We start from the raw sequence: 21,377 nt of genomic DNA on the forward strand, positions 1-21,377 counted from the left end.
TTCTAAGTATTGGTTTAATGTTATTTCGTAACAAACAGAGAAACCTTTTTAGTTTAAAATAGCTTTCCAGGTTACGCTACAGCTTAATGCACATATTGTTAAGGTAAGGGAAAGGTTTACGCATAGGTATACATACATACAATATGTACTAGGTAGGTAATGTGTGTGTGAGCGATTTGTTGGCACCGCGATGCGTGAAATGAACCGGTGGCAGACGGCGCCGCGGCACTAACATACTTATGTGGGGCTCATTCTGACACAATGGTACCTGGGTACTTTAGCTACCGACATAGGTATACCTGGCTGTACGACGTCTGTTTTGCAAGGCTTAAAACCTTTTAACATACGAGTAATTCTACCACTGATCAACTGCTTGCTGAAAACTTTAATTCCTATAAAATTTTGTTTTACTTTTGTGATCACAAATTAAATATCAAAAATCCTATTCAGCCAGTATAAAGAAGAAATTATAAATTACTACTTGCAGAGCTTACAAACTATTTAATGATACTTAAATTACTTGAGGATTTACATGTTAGTTAGCCTGTCTATACTAAAGGCGCTTGGAGGCCATTGGATTTGCTTTCACCTTCACATTGGAAGTAAAACTATAAGAAATTGTAATGTTGTCATCAATTGTAAATTAAAATACTGTATGATTTAAAAAAAAAACAACTTGCCGGTTCCTTCTTAGCAGAACCAGCCTTCCGAACCGGCGGTAGAATCTTTACAAATAGTCAACTGACGTATCAAAAGTGCTAGTAAACTGAACCTACTTGAAATACCTAAATGATTTTTGATTTTGATGTTTGATTCTTATGAGTTATATAATATGAAGACATTCAGCTGAATGGAGCGCTGCCTCAGCTCGGTACTCCAGCTGAGAAACTGTAGTGCAATTTATAATAGATAACACTATAGATATTCAATACCAATGGTGATAATGATGATAATCCGATATAGAGCAGGCTTTACAATCATTCTAAGGCACGGCTGTTATTCGTAAGTTGTAAAACGCAAGAAAATTGGTTTGAAAAATGGTGATTCGACCCTAGATTAAACAATAAGTAAATATCTTACATCTACTTCATGCATAACTACAAATACAACAAATGTAACAAAAACAAGCGTAAAATTAAATAATTACCGAAAAAATAATACCTTATTCCGTTTGTCATTAGCCGAAAACCATTATGGGGTAAAACATGGGGCAATTATGGTGGTAGCTAACTAGTACAGTGTCGCATGCGATACAAAACTTTTTGCTTTGGTAATAGACGCTGAATTAGTTCGTCGTGTACAAATTAGTGGTATTAAAAATGTCGCTTTATGTATTTTGTCGTAGTTGGTGGTGTTATCGGTAGCCACGTGTATATTTACCCTTTGTATGTACGGATACCGTGAACCGTGAACTAGTGGAAATACGTGACTTCGTGCGCGATGAATTCGGCTTTTTGAGGAAGTTCATTCTGAAGAATCATTCAATTAATTTTTTGACGCTAAAACCAACGGGTCTAAGCATCAGACACCCAGACTTAAAGAAAAATCACTTAAAACACGAAACACATAGAACCATTTATAAGTATTTAAAAGTAAGTATCGTAATCCCTCTCATAATGAGAGGGATTACGATACTTACTTTTTTTTTTATTATTCTTTTCAAGCTACAATCTCACCTGATGGTAAGTGATGATGCAGTCTAAGATGGAAGCGGGCTAACTTGTTAGGAGGATGATGAAAATCAACATCCCTTTTCGGTTTTTTACACGATACCGTAGCCGGGGATCGAACCCAGGACCTCCGTCTTGTCAATCCACCGCGCATACCACTGCGCCACGGAGGTCGTCAAAAACTTTTATACGGGGTTATACCTGCATTCCCTTTGTTTTATTATTGGATAGGTATATGTATTACCTATAAACATGACATATTATATATAGGTACCTACCAATATATGTAGCTAGATTAACACTGCTAATTAAAAAATATAATATATTTAATAATATTTTTTTATTGTAGGTAGGTAACTTACATAAGTGTAGGTAATTCAATACAAAAAATTAAATCTTAGAATATTATAAAAATAACTCATGAGCCACGAGTAAGAACTACACGCGAAGTCCGACAAATAAGAACTAAAAAAAACAATATAATATTTAATTAATAAAAAAATAAAATTCCATTGTATTAAGTATAATAATAGTTAAATTACTTTAATTGAACTGCAACGAGAACAAAAACGTTTTAATTATTGTTAACCTTTTAACATAACTAGCCGAGTGACGTCATACACCATAACGTTGAAAAAACAATTAAAAAAGTAAACGCCAAGTGTTGAGTGTTAAGTCAGATCCCGCAATCATTACAATAGTAAGCGCTGTGAAAAACCAGTTGAAACTTCATCGTTCTACAATGATAATGTTCCTGCCTCATGTATAATTTATGTGGTTGCATTAATGAAGCAAGGTCATTTGAATTTATTTCCTACGCCTGCTGTAAAGCTCCCGGTTTTTGTTACTCGTTATGTCATTACGAGTGCGAATATTCAATAAAAGTTCATTAATTTAGGGATTTATTTTTGTGGTTTTTTAATAATTTATGTAAACCGCGAAACGAACCACGCGCTTGGTAATTCAGCTACTCGCCGAGAGATGGCGCCAGTCGTACCGAATTTGGATGTTTTTACACGTCGTTTTCACGCAGACCACGTAACGGAGACGCGTAGACATTTTAATAAAAGTTTGGTGTTTATTTTATACGCCATCACGCGGCGCAGTACGGCTGCGGTACGATTTGGAAGTGAAATTATTATCCTACTAGACGAGACCGTGTGTGGTAGAAACTTTTCATATGTTACGGGAACAACGTTATTTTGTTAGGTAGCAGGGCGATGACCTTAAACTCTTTAAAGCCAGACTAAACAGTCTTGAACAAAGGTTCCAATTGATTTGCATACGGTCGTTGAGAGGTGTTTCCTAATTTGTATTAATCTTTGCGAAGAAGCGTTACTTATTGCTTTTTGTTATGAATGCCTGCATAATGATTATCATTAAAAAAGTGAAGTTTGTACAATGAGATTTTGAACTAAATATGACTAAAGAAAACATGAAACACTGTCCTTTCCCAACATTTTTAAAGTCCAGTTAGATCAAATAAATTGATCTAAAGTATAAATGTATAAATAATATAGCCAGATATTTAGAATTCAAGAATACAAAAATATTAATATTCTCTTGTAGATAGAATACCTATAAATATAGGTGGGTACTTATATAGAACAAGGATTAATAATGACACAATGACTCATATAATTAATGTGAACTTTTAAATACATAAATATAAATTATATCGACTTGGCTTGCGCCAAATTTAGAATAAACTTCATTTTAGAGTGTGCAGTGCCGATTTTGATAAAATTAACTTTACCAAAGCTATACTATTAGTAGGTAGGTACCTACTATCTAATTAGGTACTTTTATTGTTGGGTATAATTTTTATAGTGCGTAAATTTAACAGGCTTGGGTAATAACTTATCTATTCAGATAAAACAAATTTTCTAAACTAAACATTTCCCCTTAATACCTATCCACCTTACACAAATAATAATCAGCCCTTCAGCCCTTTACAATTAATATTTCCCATTATCGAGCAAGTAAATGGAAAATCACTGGAACCCTTCCACATAATAGTCGAGGGATGAAATCATACCGTACATTCAATCGTTAGCAACTGACGGCGGATACCTACATTCCATTTCCTCCGCGCCTCTGTGTGCGTGAGGCTTTCCCGGGCGCGCGCGTGTGCGTGCGCCGCCGTCCCGCTCGCACCCGCGCGACCCGCATGCTGCCATGCTCTCCTGGTACTATGTTATAGATATCTCGTGTTGTTCAAAAGTCCATTATTGTACTTAGCAGTGTTTCGTAAATGCGGTTATGGAATATAGTGGAGTAAAACACATACAGTTTGTAAAAGCATTTATTTATTATGGTGGAATTGTTGAGAAAATTTACGAGAAAAGTTATAATTTATGTGTAGCCTTGAAACGCGAGGTGAACTGTTGCATATTATGTAAAATAACTGTATTTCCGAGATTACTGTAACTTATTAAATCAGATTTGTTGGTTTTTGTACAGTGCCAAACTTACACTGAGCCTAAATTTGGAAACTTGAGAGCTTTTTACGACTCACCAACCCGTACTGAAGCTGTGAGGTAGGTCTACACTCCATGTTTAGTTTTCTTATGAGATAAGAGGCTCGACTGTAAGTCTTTCAATTTATGATAATATTTATGTAGGTACCTACTGTTTTAAAAGTAGGTATCCTCTATCTAGTGACTTTTTGTACCTACATTTGTATCTATTTTAAATATATAAGTAGATAATTAAACAATTAACACCTAATTTTTATTAAGTATTCGTTCTTTTGTAATTGTGAAAATTAATTGGCTTTTCTTCTTCAACAATGAATCGTTAAGAGAACATAAGACTTCGTTTCTTGAAAAATTAGTACAAAAGTTGGATAGGTGAGTATTACTGAGTATCCGAACTTTTAACTCAAAATATGAATGGCCACACATACCTACCTGATTTAGAGTAACTAGTTCGCAAAATCTATTTGGTACTTGCGGCTTTTAAGTGTTTATAAATATAAAGGTTTGTTTGTATGAATAATTTTTACCTGGACCTCAATACATTTTGCTAAATTTTTGTCTATGAATAAGTAAGACGTTATTTAGTGTTACTTCTCTGTACAGCTCGTGCAAATAAACTTGACACGTGGCTCGAATGATGTTTGTAGTTTGTACTGTTTGTTTTGCTGCGTTTGGTATCCAGGTGTCAATTTAATGCGCACGAGTTATAACATCTAGTCTTACGCTTCATAGACCTTACACTAGAAGCATGTGTTTACTTAAGTGCCAGGTAAAAACAACTTACCTATAAGTATAGGTGTATTATGTAGGTGAAGAATCAACTTGTAATGAGATATGACTGTTCACTGCACCAATCAATGAGCGATCGATTAAAACAAAAAAAGCCCGAAATAATCATTTAATGATGGCCGTCAATTAAGGCCGATGTCGCACGGCGCTTGAAAAAAGCCTGCGACGGTATTGTAGAGCTGATTCAATGACCAATCATACAGGATAGATTCGCGTCGTCGGTGCTCTTGGCACGGAGCGCGCGGGCGGCGGGCGCGGGGGGCCGCGGGAGGGCGGTGGGCGGCGCCACGCATGCGTGCCGTTGCCAAGACGACGGCACGTAGCATTGTTTGTGTGTGGGTGTGTGTACCGCGACCGAGCTGTGAGGATACTGACATAGGAAATTGATAAGAATACTTGATTGGCACTAAGCTAAATAAAATATTTACGAATTTTCTCCTTTTGTCAAGTAATAGAATCCTTAACTCAATAAAAGATGTTCTGATAGGGTCTTCTTATAATAATTTTAAACAAAAGAATTATAAAAATATCAATTTCAACACTGGGTAATATCTAATATTTTCCTATTTAGTTTTATTTTCTAAGTGTTTTCTCTTTTTATTTGATAAGTAATAGTAGGATAATAGATTATTTCTTATAGGTATTTTCTTGTAGGCTTATTTCTGATAAAATATATGTAGTTAATTTTAGAAATATCAGGTATATTACATTCTCATTAGGTCTTATTAGATAATTGAGTCTCATCTATAGGTAAGCGTGTATGTATTGTAGTAGGTGTAAATATAATTTTTGACCTTTGTTAAATAAAACTAACAGAAGACACTTGTTTATTATTTACTATAAATAAATAAAATACATATTATGATAATATTCCATTACAAAGAAACAAATGAAACTATCTCAAACATGTTACAGATGGTAATTGTTAACAATAACAATTTTGGTTTGTAAGAAAATATATCCATACAGGCAATCACAAAATTTAAAAGTATACCTAACTAAATCGACTTTACTCTTTCAATAAGTATAAACTTATAGTTACATATAAAAAAAGTCGTGGTGGTTACACTATTTATAAGGCAAGAACGGCTAAACTAGATTGGCTGAAAATTGTTGGTTAAGTAGCTTAGACCCAGGAGAAGAACAAAGAATACTTAGGGTAGGGGTAGGGTTTCACGCAGACCAAGTCACGGGCGTCCGTTGGTATTCTTATAAACAAAAATTGTTTGTTTAAATTAATCAGGTGACGTCACAAAATGTCTCGACTCCTCGGTCGCGCTACAGCGACTCCCGTGCACCGCATTCCACGCACACAGGCGCAAAGCGCGTCACGTCGCACGCACACGCGCGCGCCACCTACGCCCCACAGACTATCTATTTTTATGTGTACCACTTGTACGTGTACTCGAGTCTTGAATTCCTCCGAGACTGAAAAGGAATTTTACAAGGGCGCTCTCTTTGAGCGCGAACCTTTGCCTGTAACGCTTTTAGCTGTAATAAAGCGGGGTACGGACTGATGCGATTTGGATTTTTGTGCATCGCTCTTTTGTTGGAGAACATTTGATGTACTTACCTAATATCTCGAATTTCTCATTTTTATATCCAGTTAGTGGAACTGATTTGCTGTTCTAGCTTATAAATGTCATTTCGATAAATTGATACCTCAACTTGCAAACTATCAGGGTATATGTTCATTTCAGATGAAGAAAATTAATTAAAAATAAGGGTTCCAATAAAAAGTAAATTTAGAGACGGTTAGATAGGTAGAGGACATATTTTCATTCTTAAATTTCTTGCTTATAAAGACCAAATTAAAGTTAAAAGTCAAAAAATTAAAGTCATAATCCTTATAATATTAACTTATTAGAAATTTCAATTGAGCTTAAGTTTTGTTTTAAACTAGGTACCTACTTGAATTTTCTAATATTAGGTAAAATGTATAGAATATCATGCGATGTCAAAAAACATAGCCCAGAACAGAAGATCATGGCCTAAATCTGTCTACCTAGTGAATTATGGGTATTTTGTTTTGTTCAAATATATTCAAATAAGAAATATTATCAAAGTCTAAACTATTAATCCAGAGACGATTGTAAGAAAACAATTTTTCCCAAATTTTTCTAAGTTTTCAAATTTCTACTTGCGAATGTTATAGCTACTGTTATTCATCAAAAAAAAGAAAGTTTCAAAAATATCAAGATTCAGTTATTCCATGAAGTTGTAAGAAAACGTCATATCGCCCGACAATTGTGAAACTCTGCTCCTTGAGGCGACTTTTGGTCGAAGTTACGCAGTTTCCTGTCCAAAATCACCCCAAAACTGGTCTGGGACACCCAAAAAAAGGTATCCAGAAGCAAATAAGAGGCATTGCGAAGGTCACGGCCCCATCGATCCGCGTAGAAAGTGAGATTGGCTGCCACTACTAACACCGTCCCGTTGGCTATGCCGGCTGAATTAATCGCGCATATATTTGAATACATTTGGAGCGTTCGGAGCGCGGTGTCGTCGCCCCTTAAGTTTTAGCGATTTTGTTCCGGCGTGTAAACGTGCCACGTTTGAGGAAATGCTAATTGATCTGCATCCGCGCCGTGTGTGATACGCTTAGGCGCACTCATTGAGACGTTCGGAGACTGAGACGTTGACACGCTGTCGCGGTCTCCTGGAGACGCGTTCGAACGTCTCCGTTCGGCCTTTCAACTTCTCTCTGCTGACATTTGGCTACTTCACCTAATGGTACAACCTTATTATACCTACTCATATTTCTGACGCCGATACGCGGCGTTTTATCGGAACTTTAAATCGTTAGATTACCTATAAATGAGCCTATTTGAAAATTAGAAAATCGTCCAAAACCTCATACCATGTATTACATAACTGAGTCAGAAAAGTAATCAATAGAAAAAGTCAGTTGATTTTCGCTATTCTGAATCACTTTACTTTGTCGTGGGGAAATGGTAAGATGGACCTTAGAGTTCCAATCTGGCTCTAAGATTTCTTCTGCATCTACTAGAGTTTTTTTAATAACTCTTAATTTTAATTTTAAATTTTAAATGGAAATGAGGATTTCTGAATCTCAGGTTCTGAATCTCTTGTGCAACAACCCGGAGAGCTTGATAAGCCATCATTGGTGAACTGTCTCTTCGTTGGTGAGTTTTTGCTGTTCCGAGGATGATGAATTGTATCTTGAAGTTGTGCACTTATTCTGTAACAAAAGCATAAGTATTACTATGTCGTTATTTTCCATTGTGTTTTTGTTTATGTGATTTACTATACTTCGTATTGGTAATTGGAAAGTCTAAGTCTGAGGAAAGGAAGTCATAAAATAGTTTTGGTTTATGTTTAAGTAATAAAATAAGTTTAATTATGGTTAGTAGAATTAAATTGGTTCTGTTATACATAGTTGTCAGTATTATTGTGTGATTAAAAAGCGAGATTAAAGCTACTAACTAGGTATATCCTTGAGACGATAGGTACATTCTTTTGTCCAAGGCTTTTAATTGAGAGCTTCTGGTACTGCCAATGCTGGATGCAGGATAGCCCATGGATCTGGAACATAAATACCATTATTATAACTTTTGTTCAAGTTAGTTTAGTTTACAAGCACTTTTGAAACGTCAAGACTCTACCGGTTCGGTGGGCAGATTCTGCTAAGTAGATCCGGCAAGCTGTTTTATATAGGTATTATCAAAAATATCAGTTATTAATAGTGAACATAACATTATCTAACAATATCCCAAATGGCCGGTCAGTACTATTTTGTGCTATCTGTTTGTTATGGTCTTCTAACTCCTGATTAATATGATCAAAAATATCTGATAGTGTGTCAGAATAATCGCGTCAATCTGCATTAGATAGATAAAGATAGATAGATAGATAGATATACTTTATTTGCACACCACAAGATAAATACAAGTGAAATAAAAACATAATAAGAAGAGATCAGTATACAAAAGGCGGCCTTATTGCTAAGTAGCGATTTATTCCAGACAACCTTCGGTTTAGGAAAACTTAAAGACATCAGCTGCAGGTGGCGTAAAACAAAAATAACCGTAGTATTAGAGTAGCGTAGTGGGTCTAAGCTCCTCTCACCTGTACCTACTGAATGACCGAGCCAGGTTAGGTATATTATGGGCTATTTAAATCGGCTAATTGAGTGTATAAATTGCAGCGAGTGTACCAGATCCTGGGCTACAAACATAGATTAGGCAAATAGTACAGATGCCCTACGTAGATATCGCCGAGTGTATCCGCCACAAAGAAAGCCCGCCGTTGACGCCGTGACGGTGGAAAGTGACGCCATTACTATTCGTTCCGCGTCACGCGACACGGCAGCTGTGTACACTCGGCCCAACGTTACAGCCCTACATTCGGTAATTCCGGGAAACCCTTTTGTGTGAAAATTTCTATCTATCGTATTGGGTACCTAATATTATATCAGTTATAGGCTGATTTTGAAATTAAGAAATCCGCTAAGGAATTAAAGCAATGACATATACTTCGAACAGCTGAAGAACAAAGGGTTCCCAAGGTGATGGTATGACAAGTCCTCACCAGTGGAATTTTGTTCTACCCCGTACCAGGTCGACGGATAACAACAAGCTGTTGTTATCCGTCGACCTGGACGACCAAGTCAAATCCAGAAAAGGATCGATCTACAATCTTAAACTTAAAGCTGACTTAAAGTTCATAGCTTAAGTTATTTGAAAATTACCAGAAATCACCTCCGTTGAAAAGTACACTACTCACAAAAGTTGCACCTTTCGCTTACTTGGAGGAGAATGAGAAATATTAAGTCTAACTACTAATTTCATGTTTAAAAAGTATTACAGGGATCCACTTGAATATTACTATTCGATTTGGAACTCAATGCTGCTGCATGTTAAGTAGGTATAATAACAGTCTTAGAACAGTGCGTGTTGCCAGTAATGACCTATGGTTCCGATACTTGGTCGCTAACTCTGGGACTCATACGAAGGCTCAGAGTCACACAGCAGGCGATGGAACGAGTTATGCTAGGAGTATCTCTGCGTGATCGAATCAGAAATGAAAAGATCCACAGAAGAATCAAAGTCACGCATAGCTCAACGTGTCGCGAAGTTGACAATGGGCGGGGCACATAGAGCCGATGGTCGTTGGGGTTCCAAGGTGCTGGAATATCGGCTCGGCACCAGAAAGCGCAGTGTTGGTTGACCCGCCACCAGGTGGACTGACGAATTAAGCGAGTCGCAGGTTTAAGCGATTCGCTGGATGCAGGCGGCTCAGTATCGTGATGTTTGGAAATCTCTACAAAAGGCGTATGTCCTGCAATAGACGTCCATCGGCTGACATGATGATGATGAATGCTAGATAGGTAAAGTAGGCAACGTTGGAGTTGGTAGTGGTGATAGGAGGTAGCGGAGTCAAAGGTTCACTCCCTCGTGAGTTCTTTCACATACATATCTATACCACGACTATATACTACGACTATAACTAAATGCAGCTTGGTAGGCTGATGACATTCAGTTTTGTAAATAAATTCGATTCAGCTGAAAATGTGGAACAATTTTCCCAGCTGCTGCAATGCTTATGTCAGCGTTGGATGTAGCAATATCTCGATATCGGCCGGCTCAGGAGTATGGTGTTATCTAATATCAAGCCTGTCTGTTTGATAACGCTTTGGTTGTGTATACACAATTATCTATTCGCAGTTATGTATTTCGTTATGGTATTAACGTTTCGCTATTTCATTGCTTAGAATATTTGGCTGCAGAGATTGGGGTTTGTTTGGGCTATGTAGATAAAAATTATAAATTAGAAATTGTAGTAGGTAGTTTACCAGCAATTTTGAAAAGTACCTAACTTTTCAAAACGTTTCAGAAGACTGACTCAAATTAAAAGAGCTGACAAGAAACTTAACCTTTTGAAGATAATTGCCTCCAATGAACTTGATAATAAGAAATTGGTCATATTTTAAAGAAAAAGTGCTATAGCACATTCTCCAATTGAGGCATTGTCAGACCCAAGTTTTTGGAGACGATTTTGGTAAAAAAATAAGAAATCTAACCTTATAGAATCCTAAAAATGTGAGATCAATTGATTAGATTATTTGTGTAATTACTAAAAACGCAAGGTAAATCGAGTACAGGTAATAAGATCCAGATCATTGTCCACGTGTTCCCAGTTTTAGTAATTTGTGGGGGGTAGGGGTCGGGTGGTGGGCTGAAGGGGTCGTGGGGCATCGACCTTGCGATTAGGATGCGCTCCGCGCGCGATACTTTTGTCGGCCGGAATAAGGTCGCGGCAAATGAGGTCGTACACTGATACAAGCGCCAGATAACTGGATTACTTCTCTACACGAGGCGGCCATTGTCTTTTTTGTTTACAGTAATAGTTGACGGGACTGCATCGTTAGTCTAGTGGCTGGTCCTGGCCCTGGGTAGGTACGAGTCCTGTCGAAGTACGAGATACTGAGCTTTCTTTCTTCTAAGAAATGCACAGTTTATTTCACAGCCTGATGGAGTAATTCCTCATTCGCATGTGAGTTAAAAAACGTTAAAACCCAGCGTTGGCGCTTTTCTTTATGTTCTTAATTAACCTCCGACGCATAAGGACGGGTGTTATAAATTTAAGGTGTCTGTCTGTCAGTCAGTCAGTCTGTCTGTGGCAACATAGCTCCCGAACGGATGGAGCGATTTTAATTTGTGAATTTTCTGTTCTGTATTTCAGTCACAGACCTTCTATATAGAACATCCAAAACATCCCTGTGTAACTAACAACACGTGTAAGGAAAAATATAGCAGGGAATCACTGGTTACAGGGTACATTTGATCCTATCTTCTATCTCATCGTCAGTATCCGTCCACAGCACGACAAAGGCCTTTCCGAGAGCGCGCCATCACACCTCCGCCTTCCTCATCCAGTCACTTCCCACCACTTTATTAATGTCGTCGGACCATCTAGCTGGAGGGCGTCCTACACTGCGTTTGCTGGTACGTAGTCTTCACTCCTGAACACGTATGCCCTATCCTACATCTACACTGTTTTTTGATTCATTAATCAATTTACATTTATAAAGTTCTCTGAATTACGTCAAATAATTTTACAATTATACACCTGTATCTAAAAGGTGGTCCCCAGAAGCGCGAACACCTGCAGAATCGTATGATATGTATTAATATTTCAGCTGGAAGAAGGCTGGAAGTTTTCACGGCCACGCAAAAATGCTTTCACCGCGACATCTGTGCGTAGCGGAGACGGGAAGAGCGTAGCTTATGCATTTTACATGAGCCCGGCCATTGTCGGCCGCCTCACGACCCGCGCGCGACACAGCGCAGCGCAGCAGTCAGACCACTCGACTCTATGTTATCTATACCTACTGTTCTGTACAGCTATTCTGTCTTCAAGATTTTACTACTCCACAGTGTGAGACTCTATCTAACCTAGTAGAACTCCCTGGTTTCTCCCGCGTAGTTCACATTTCTGTGAAAATACGGGGATAGTTACTATAGCCTATGTCAATTCCTGGTAGTGTAACTTTCCATTGGTGTAATTATTTTTTAAATCCTTTTTGAATTTATTCGTTACTTTAGAAAAATACAAATCTTTCCTTTTATAATATTAGTGTAGACTAAAGGTAGAGAGAAATAAAAATAAACTGACATCTCACAATGTCGGGTTATAAAACATCGTTGAAGTATATTGCTGCTGATTGTATTTGGAAGCAAATTGACTTTTTGTCTCTAGCTAGGAATTACGTACGATGTGTCGCAGCTTGGTGAGATCTTTTATCTAATTTAAATCAGAAACTAGCTTAATCTTAGTGTTAGTACAAATAGAATACATTTGTCTAACTGTTCAATCTACACTGTGGCAGCTCCCCACACACCCTAATTACTTGTTTGTAAACACTTGTTGTGGTTGTGTGCGTGTCAACTTTTAACGGGCATTGTTTGGGATAATGAAGTCTTGAAGTAGGCCGGTGTCAAGGGCTTGGCTTGCGCTTTGCATATTTTGACTTCGTTGAGTGGCGCATACAAATAACACGGGGAATTTACTGAGTATTTTATCTGTTTAGAGCCTCTCATGTGACTACATTACCGGGATAAACAAAATATATCAAAAATATGTAATTTTGTAATTAACAAAGCTGTATATTTAATTTGGAATCATTTATAAATGTAAATGGAGGACTTCCGATAACAATTCTTTAGGTGTAACCTGGAGCCTTAGACTCCATCATGATTGTGCATATAAGTTCAGCAGTAGACAAATAAGGTTATCATAACGTTAAGTAGGCTATAAAGTAACTAGGTATGTGTATGATAGGTATTGGTAACTGTACGACAGATGAAGTTGTTGAGCAACATACTATAGATTGTATTGGCAAGATTTTATCTCGAGAAAATCTATTGTTTCCGCAGGATTTGTAAAAAAAAACTAAATTTCACGCTGATGAAATCGCAAGCGTCCTCTAAAGTGTGTGTGTCACTCTTGACAGTTAATAGAACGTATTATAAACGTCATACAGGCGACTGTCACCGTACCCATGCCATCTGAAAAACACTTTAGTCTTCGCTGGGCATACAAAGAACACGCCTTACAATGCGCTGACCTGTACCGGTTAATCATTGTCATACCTATACAAAAGCTTTGTTTGCATGTAACTTAAGCAAACGCCATACTCTTCAGACCGAAATACTATAATATTACAAAGCGGCATAAACGTTAGGTATTTATTAAGAACCAATCAATATTTCTAAAACTTATAGCCACAAAGGATACCTACTGGATCAACAAGGTAGTAGATATAACAAATGTACTCGTAGTATAATATATAATATAATTTAGTGCAGGTATCTAATGTATGCAGCATCTAGATACCTACATGACGTTCCTCCCTAACTAGAGCGTAACGCCAGTCACATTTAATAACGTACTAGGTATTTATCTCGTAGTGGAGGGGGGGATAGAGTGGAGGGTGTGTCGGGAGGGAGGGGGGTTTAATGAACCTGGGTACGTCGGGTACTTCGCAATAATATTAGTTCAGTTCTGAAATGAAGGCGGCTAGGATACCGCCGGTATAAGACCGCGCGGTATAAGACTATTGTTCTTGCTACTGGTTATGTATTTTGGGAAATGGGATTTGTTTTTGCTTAATTACGAAAAGTGTATTTTTAGGACCTGCGGGTAATAAGACAGCTCTATTTTTGTAGCGCGGCTGTGTTTAAGGTTTTTTTAACATCCGTCTACGTTTATTTAAGTAGTTGGTTACAACAGTGAAATTGGACACGACTTCATGATTCTAATATCTCATTACAAACGTTTCTCTTTTAATAAAAATTACTTAATTTATACCCACCATTTTTGGTGTGGTGTGATAATATTTTATATCATAATATCATCATTATCAACCCATATTCGGCTCACTATTAAGCACGAATCTCCCCTCAGCATCAGACTGTCATGACTGACTGACTGACAACATCACGATGTTTTTCCTTCACCATTTGAGACATGTGATATTTAATTTCTTAAAATGCACATTACTGAAAAGTCGTAGGTGCATGTCCCGGACTGGATTCGAACCTATATCGAATCCAGTCCTCCTACGAATCGAAGGCTCCCTATCCCTACTAACAGAAAAAAACTCAATACCTACTGCATACTCCTACCCAAGATTCAAATCTAAGACCATTATCTGAGGCTCATCACACTGAACCAGTATTTGCCTACTTAGCATAAATAGTTAATCGTTTAAAATAAAAAATATGTAAAATTCCAACACCTATCATTCACTATAAGAATAATAGCATCAATTGTATGGAAAAACCAATTTCCACCGCGCTCAAAGAGCATCTGAGCGTACATTTGTCTTAAGAAAATCCAATTAACATTAAACCAGGTCAATAAAAGCTCTATTGGCTATAAATGTCGATCCGTACTGCGGTAAGAGTCAAGACACTATATGTGACTCACAATTCTTGAGAATTCTTGAGAATTGTTGACCTCATTCTTTTGACAGTAGTTTAGAACCTGTTAAGCTATAGCGTGTATGTACACCTACTTGATTTTATGAGATCGGTGACTTTACTTCGTAGATCCACTAATAAGCCTGTAAGTCCTAGGCGTAAGCCCGTGATCGAATTGTAAAATATTCAGTTTTTTCTCTGTTCTGAAAGGAGTACATGAGTACTAGTTTAATATTTTCCAGCCTACATATTTATAAACTATTTTTTTTCTAAAATCCGTTTCCCCACACCTAAAATTGTAAAAAAAAATATTTGTTTGTATATTTACGTTAGAGTCGTGTCAGCTTTACGCATCGCTTTCCTCGTTTTTTTGTCCGCTTGCAACAATAAACAACAAAAAATATTCTCGTTTTTTAAATTTCTGGAATCGTGCGACAAATAAACCTATTTGTTACTTTATATAGTAGGTACGACTAAATGAAAAGCTAGCATATGCAAGAATACTGGAAAATTAAGAGTTAATTTTGGATTTCAGTCAGTTATAGCCCGCTAACCCAAAGAGCATAGTGACTCTAAGCTCTATATCCTCTCTCTTATAAGGGAGGTCTGATCCTGTACAAAGCCTATTAGATTAGTTGGTATTAAGCAATTAGCTGATTTAGCCAATTTTTTTCTGATTGTGTAAGTGTCGTAGGCTCCATAATGACACCTCAACGGCGTCACCGGCTGGTTCGGTCGGGCGCAGAAGCATTGCCTGATGGGGCCCGAAGGCAAAAGCAGAATAGAGGGGTGAAACGACTCTCTGGACGTATACTCTGAGACTCGGACCGCGGCTTAACCCGTTCTGGAAGGAGTGTTCTGGAAGGATGTCTGGTGGAAATCGTGAATTAAAAAACCCACGTCCAGGTGACGTCATATATCTGGGAGCTCGTCTTCGCCGAAGAAGATACTGTGTAGCTGTTGCAGCGTGGTCGGTCATTGACATCGTCAGGATCGTAAAAGAAATCTTTTAAGAAGACATTGAGACCAGTCGAATTTCCATACATTACCAAGTGATCTCGTTACACTGAGATTAACTTATTTAATAGTAGTAGGATTAGGTACTGGTTTATAAATAATGAAAATATATTGAAAGACTTAAGAGTGGTCGTCCGTGAAACGCACGTTTTAATTGTGAGCCCAATTCAAAACCGCGATACGATCAATAAATTAACGATAAGGAATGCTTTGAATCGATATGCGCAAAGGGCAAGAGTCGGCGCGGACGACCGTACAATACGCGATGCGTGACGTTTCAATGGACCGCCATACTGAAAATTTGTTACGCCATCCCCGCGGGTACAAGTGAATCGGCGCGCGCGCAGCCGTTTTGTCAACCCGTCCGCCAGTTTACTGTTTAATCAGCTCCCATTCAAGTGTACCGCCTTTGACGAGTAATTGGTGTTGCGATTGAAATGTTACTTGCGACTGGCGCGATCGATCGGCTATTTACATGTATCGGCCTTTGTTTCTTTTGTAAGGACTACTCGTATGGCTTTGCTCCCCCTTTTAAGGGGTTGTTTTTAGGTGGGTGTGTATCTGTCTGTGGCATCGTTGGTCCTAAACGAATGGATCGATTTGGATGCGGTTTTGTTTTAATAGGAAGCCGAAGCCTTTTTGCTGCACTACACATAACTTTGGGAAGAAGTTTCTTAGTTATGATAAGTTGATCTAAGGAATTATCACTTTTTTAATAGATGGAGGTGATTTTTAATACAAAAGTCGTCTGTCCATAGAAGGAGAGCTGTGATAATCAGACCATCGTAATGTTATAAAAAAAAACGCATGTCACTATCGTAGGCAAGTAGGTATCGTAGGCATCCAAGGATTTGAATCATGCTAGCCTAAGAAGCCTTAGATAATCATCAACACTGTATAGGTATGCCTACTCGAAACGAAGTTTAGCGGTCAATGAACGGAAATTTTCACAACTTTGTTTCAAAAAGTACCCTTTAAAGCTTCTTACATTCTTACACTTTTGCATAACTTACAAAGATAAAAGAAAAATTGTACAAAGTGGAAAGTTCTTTTTTCCTACTATCTAAATATGTTGGTAATTATTTAAGTTTAGCAAAAACTTAAAAATGTTTAGATTCGTACTATCCAATTATTTTGAATCATTACAGAAGTTAAAGAAGTATTTTCAAAATAACGGGGATTTGAGATAATAAATATACACTTCAGAATTCAGAGCGAAATACTCACGTCTAACTCTCATCTCGACGGCCCTCCAACAGAAAACAGATAGCAATTAGAGACGCGAATAATACCGAGCCTGCGAGACCTGCGTCCAACAATAACGAACCTAACCATTAAAATAAGAGCGGAATAATAAATGAGACGGAGTATAAAAGGAATAAAGGGAAAAAATCGACGTCGCGGTGGATGCATAGAAATATGGCCGCTAGGTACCCGGGACCAATCAAAATTCTTCGTCAATTAAGTGAACGGAGATCGCAAAAGGAAAATTGAAGGAAAAACTGAGGGTGGCTTTGGATTTAGTGATGGATGTAGTAGATATCGACGATTTATGTTTTTAAAATCATAAACACTAGTCCGTGACCACGTGGAACTAGATGTGTTTTTCTAAATGGAATAAAGCAAATCGATTTATTATTTAGCAGTTTTAGGGATTAGCGTAAGCTGATAGACAAATGATAAAAAAAACAATTACTGCTGTCTATCGCCCTTATTTTTTTTTTATATTTCAAGGCAGTTATAAATAGGGATATGAAAAACAAAATTTAACCATTTTATCATTTAACCATTTTATTTTCTATTGGTTATTCATTTTAGATGAAAATTTACTACTTTATAGCGCATAAAAATATTAGCTATACCTACTTTACTATACTAGCATATACGGTGAAAAACAATGAAGTCATAATAAATCAACAGAAGCATAGCAATAATGTCCCACCTCTATTGGCATAGGTCCTCTATAGATATAAATATAACAAATTATCATGCTATTTATTTACGATACTCACGATACTTCAGGAAACTTGTCGTTGTCTTTACTATGGAGAATAATGAAGTAATTTATGGAATTTATCGATAACAGCATAAAGATAGTGTCCAATCCCTATCGTCGCCGGTCCTCTAGATATGAAAGCTATGGAAATAAAGTTTGTTCGTCCCGCATTGTAGCGTGGATCGTAAATGGATTTTATCACTATATAAATATCCGCCATTTTTGCATTACGACACGCCGCGTTACGTCACGTAGCCGCGGATTTACGTGTTACGTGCTACGTATCTACGAGTGCAACGTAATATCGCGATTTTTTCATGTTAATGTTAATTTTTAACAAAAAATTTATAGTTTTTTCACTGAAACTATAATATGCTAAAAACAAATCTTTAAACATTGACAAAAGTATATCCATGTTTTACTACACAGATATTTTATAGTAGATTTCAAAATCAACAAATCGTGTAGCACGCGTTATTTGGGTCGTGTAAAGCCGTGGTTAAAAAGATGGGTTATAGTACAAAATTTATGATTAGGTATCAGGTACTAGGAAGACATAAAATCAACCCGTTTATCTTACAGCGCAGTGTCCGTTTAGCAAGTGGCCGGGGAGGGTTGACGTGTGAAATTATGCGACAAAGAGACACGGCCCATTTGCTTCTGGGCACAATTTTGTCTTTGGCTTAGATTCCGGAGAGAATTTCCGGACAGAATTTTTTCTCCTATTCTATCACTGTGATCAATCTACATACCTAATATGTGACATTTTGTGCGATTCCTATAAAATTATGATTATGATGATAGTTAGTCCGTTACAGAAGGTGTAAAAAATAGTTTGAAAATTTTAAATCCAATCCAGATGTCCCAGGTGATGGTAAGTGGTAATCTTCACTTATATACGCAGGGTGCATACCCAGGACATACGCATGTCCTATAAAGAGAGTACATTGACCTCAGGCATAGGTGATAGACCTCATTCACAACAACGGAAATCACAACCTTAGGATCACAGAAATGCTGCTTAGAAGCAGGAATAAGCACGACGTTATTACTTCCCCAGATAAGTATCTACTCTCAAAGCTGTCTATCGAAACATAAAAAAACTCTACTTACATTCAGCCAAGTCTAATTTTATAGCTTCATTTATTTTATTTGAATAAATAAATGTTCTCGCATATTTAGATTTTATACTAATAATTATTTTTATAGATAGAGCCGTGATAGCCCAGTAGATATAGACCTCTGCCTCCGATTCTGGAGGGTGTGGGTTCAAATCCTGTCCGGGGCATGCACCTCCAACTTTTCAGTTGTGTGCATTTTAAGAAATTAAATATCACGTGTCTCAAACGGTGAAGGAAAACATCGTGAGGAAACTTGCATACCAGAGAATTTTCTTAATTCTCTGCGTGTGTGAAGTCTGCCAATCCGCATTGGGCCAGCGTGGTGGACTATTGGCCTAACCCCTCTCATTCAGAGAGGAGACTCGAACTCAGCAGTGAGCCGAATATATGGGTTGATAATGAATTATTTTTATATTATTTATTTATTTATATTTGCGTAAATTAAATAATTGAAATGAAAAAATCTTTTTATATCAATCGTAAGTACCAGGCGGATATAAAATCTTACTGGTTGATTTTCGACGAAGGCCGGTAGCCCCGACGGGTCATATCGAGGGACAGTAAAATTATGCGCAAACGCCTCACGGCTCGTTTGCTAAATGGTGCATCTTTAATACCCGATTGACCCAAAGCGCCTTGTGTTAATAATTAATACTACTGTAGGTTCTGAATGAATGTTTCATAGCTCGGAGTAGAAACGCTTTCGTGTTAAATAATGCAGTGTTTGACTATCTCTTTGATACAGAGGAAATACATAGATGACATAATATAAAAGGGCTTGAGTTTACTTTTCTGCTGTCCTAGTTACGTTCGGAATTGGCTCAGGGCTCTTCTGGTTGTAGGCCAAGCGATTTATTATTCAAGTATGATGCCAAAAACAGATTAGCTGTATAGAAAATTGAAACCCTTTCAACTTTCAAAATTCATGCGATATTTTAATTGTATTTCTGTTATAGATCTTTAACTTGTATTTTATGTTAACACGAATGTTATAATTGTAGTAATGGTAATACAAAGGAAATGATTCTTTGAAATATCACGAATTTGTAAAAAAAGTAATACTTATTTCACAGAGCACGCAGATGGTCTACCTGATGGAAAGTGAAAAATTGCCTATTACAGAGCAAAAGGAAGGTAAACATCCTACAACGTGTTTTTCGTCAACCTGGATAACATACGTTAGGCAAGTCCACTGGCAAGCATGGTAATACTTCCCTACAGCTTATTACAGATAGCTATTATTACTAATAATAATCCTAATTCTTATATTTTTAACAATATAAGTATAAAATACAAAACATTATTAAAAATAAAATCCTAATAGGAATCTGCTGATATTGACGACAAGTCTTATTGACATCGTTCATGCTGCAAGAGAGTGGTGACAATGAATATAAACTCAACAGAGAATCGAAGCTGCGACCCAGTCGACATGTGCCGTGAGCTGCCACATGTCGTGAGTATGCAGTAAAGCGTGTCTCGTGGCGTCACCTGGCGAGTCGTGACCTAACCCGCGTATTTAGGCTGCAACTGCACACCGGCCGTACTAAAGCAGAATATCGATTACTTTCGCTACTATAATGTAATCCTCCGCCCACTTTTCGTTTTTTACTACAGGATAATAATATAGTGATCTCTGTTCCGCCCGCGGGAGGGCCGACTCCCGCGGGTGGCCCTCTCGCTCTCGACGGCACCCCGCCGTATGTAAATGATCGTCTCATCATCCCTGTGTGCGGACACCCTCACGCACACACACGTGTGACGTTTGAGGTTTACTGCCCTGACAGCTTTTGTCCTATTTTAAACACAATTTGACGACTCGTATCGGTTTTTATGCGATAATCTCAGATATTTCATGGTTTCTTCCTAATCCTGCTAACAACTAACTAAAGTAGTCAACACGCAGTTTTTCCATTTCTCACTAGTGAGATTGAGTTACGTTTCCATGTTTCAAATACAAATCAAGAAAATCTCTGACCACGCTTATAAGTTTTTACAAGATTATCTCAGAATATGAGACAAGTACCTATATGATTTTTGGTTTTTACCTACCTGCTAACAGAGTTACAATAATTTGACAATGTGCTGGTAAAAATGCCATTTTCGTTATCATAATAAAAACAAGGCGAGTTGAATGGAATCTTAGATTATGATTTGTATTATCTAATAATTCTTCTGTTTCTGCTGCATCATCTATTATTGGTAGACTGGACTAAAACCAAGACCAAGATGTTCGATTCCCACCTTCTTCGACTACTGTCCATTTCCCTTAGTTGGTGGAAAAGTAAAAATTTGTTTATTTTTACAATTACCCACATAATTTATGCTCGTGTATTGGTTAGAACGGTATCAGTTCT

The 21,377-nt window shown here is 37.4% G+C and overlaps 1 long non-coding RNA gene across 1 annotated transcript in view; it reads right to left on the reverse strand.

The window, feature by feature from the left end:
• Positions 1 to 5,757: 5,757 nt before the first annotated feature.
• LOC128198260 (uncharacterized) overlaps positions 5,758 to 21,377 on the reverse strand; it is a 60,883-nt gene continuing 45,263 nt past the window's right edge. Inside the window, exons 4-5 of the long non-coding RNA XR_008250987.1 lie at positions 8,387 to 8,485; positions 5,758 to 8,141 (exon numbers count right to left, since the gene is read on the reverse strand). This is a non-coding gene — a long non-coding RNA (uncharacterized LOC128198260). The remainder of the gene's footprint in view (positions 8,142 to 8,386; positions 8,486 to 21,377) is intronic.

Source organism: Bicyclus anynana, chromosome 7, assembly GCF_947172395.1.
Source record: "Bicyclus anynana chromosome 7, ilBicAnyn1.1, whole genome shotgun sequence".
Taxonomy (NCBI): Eukaryota; Metazoa; Arthropoda; class Insecta; order Lepidoptera; family Nymphalidae; genus Bicyclus; species Bicyclus anynana.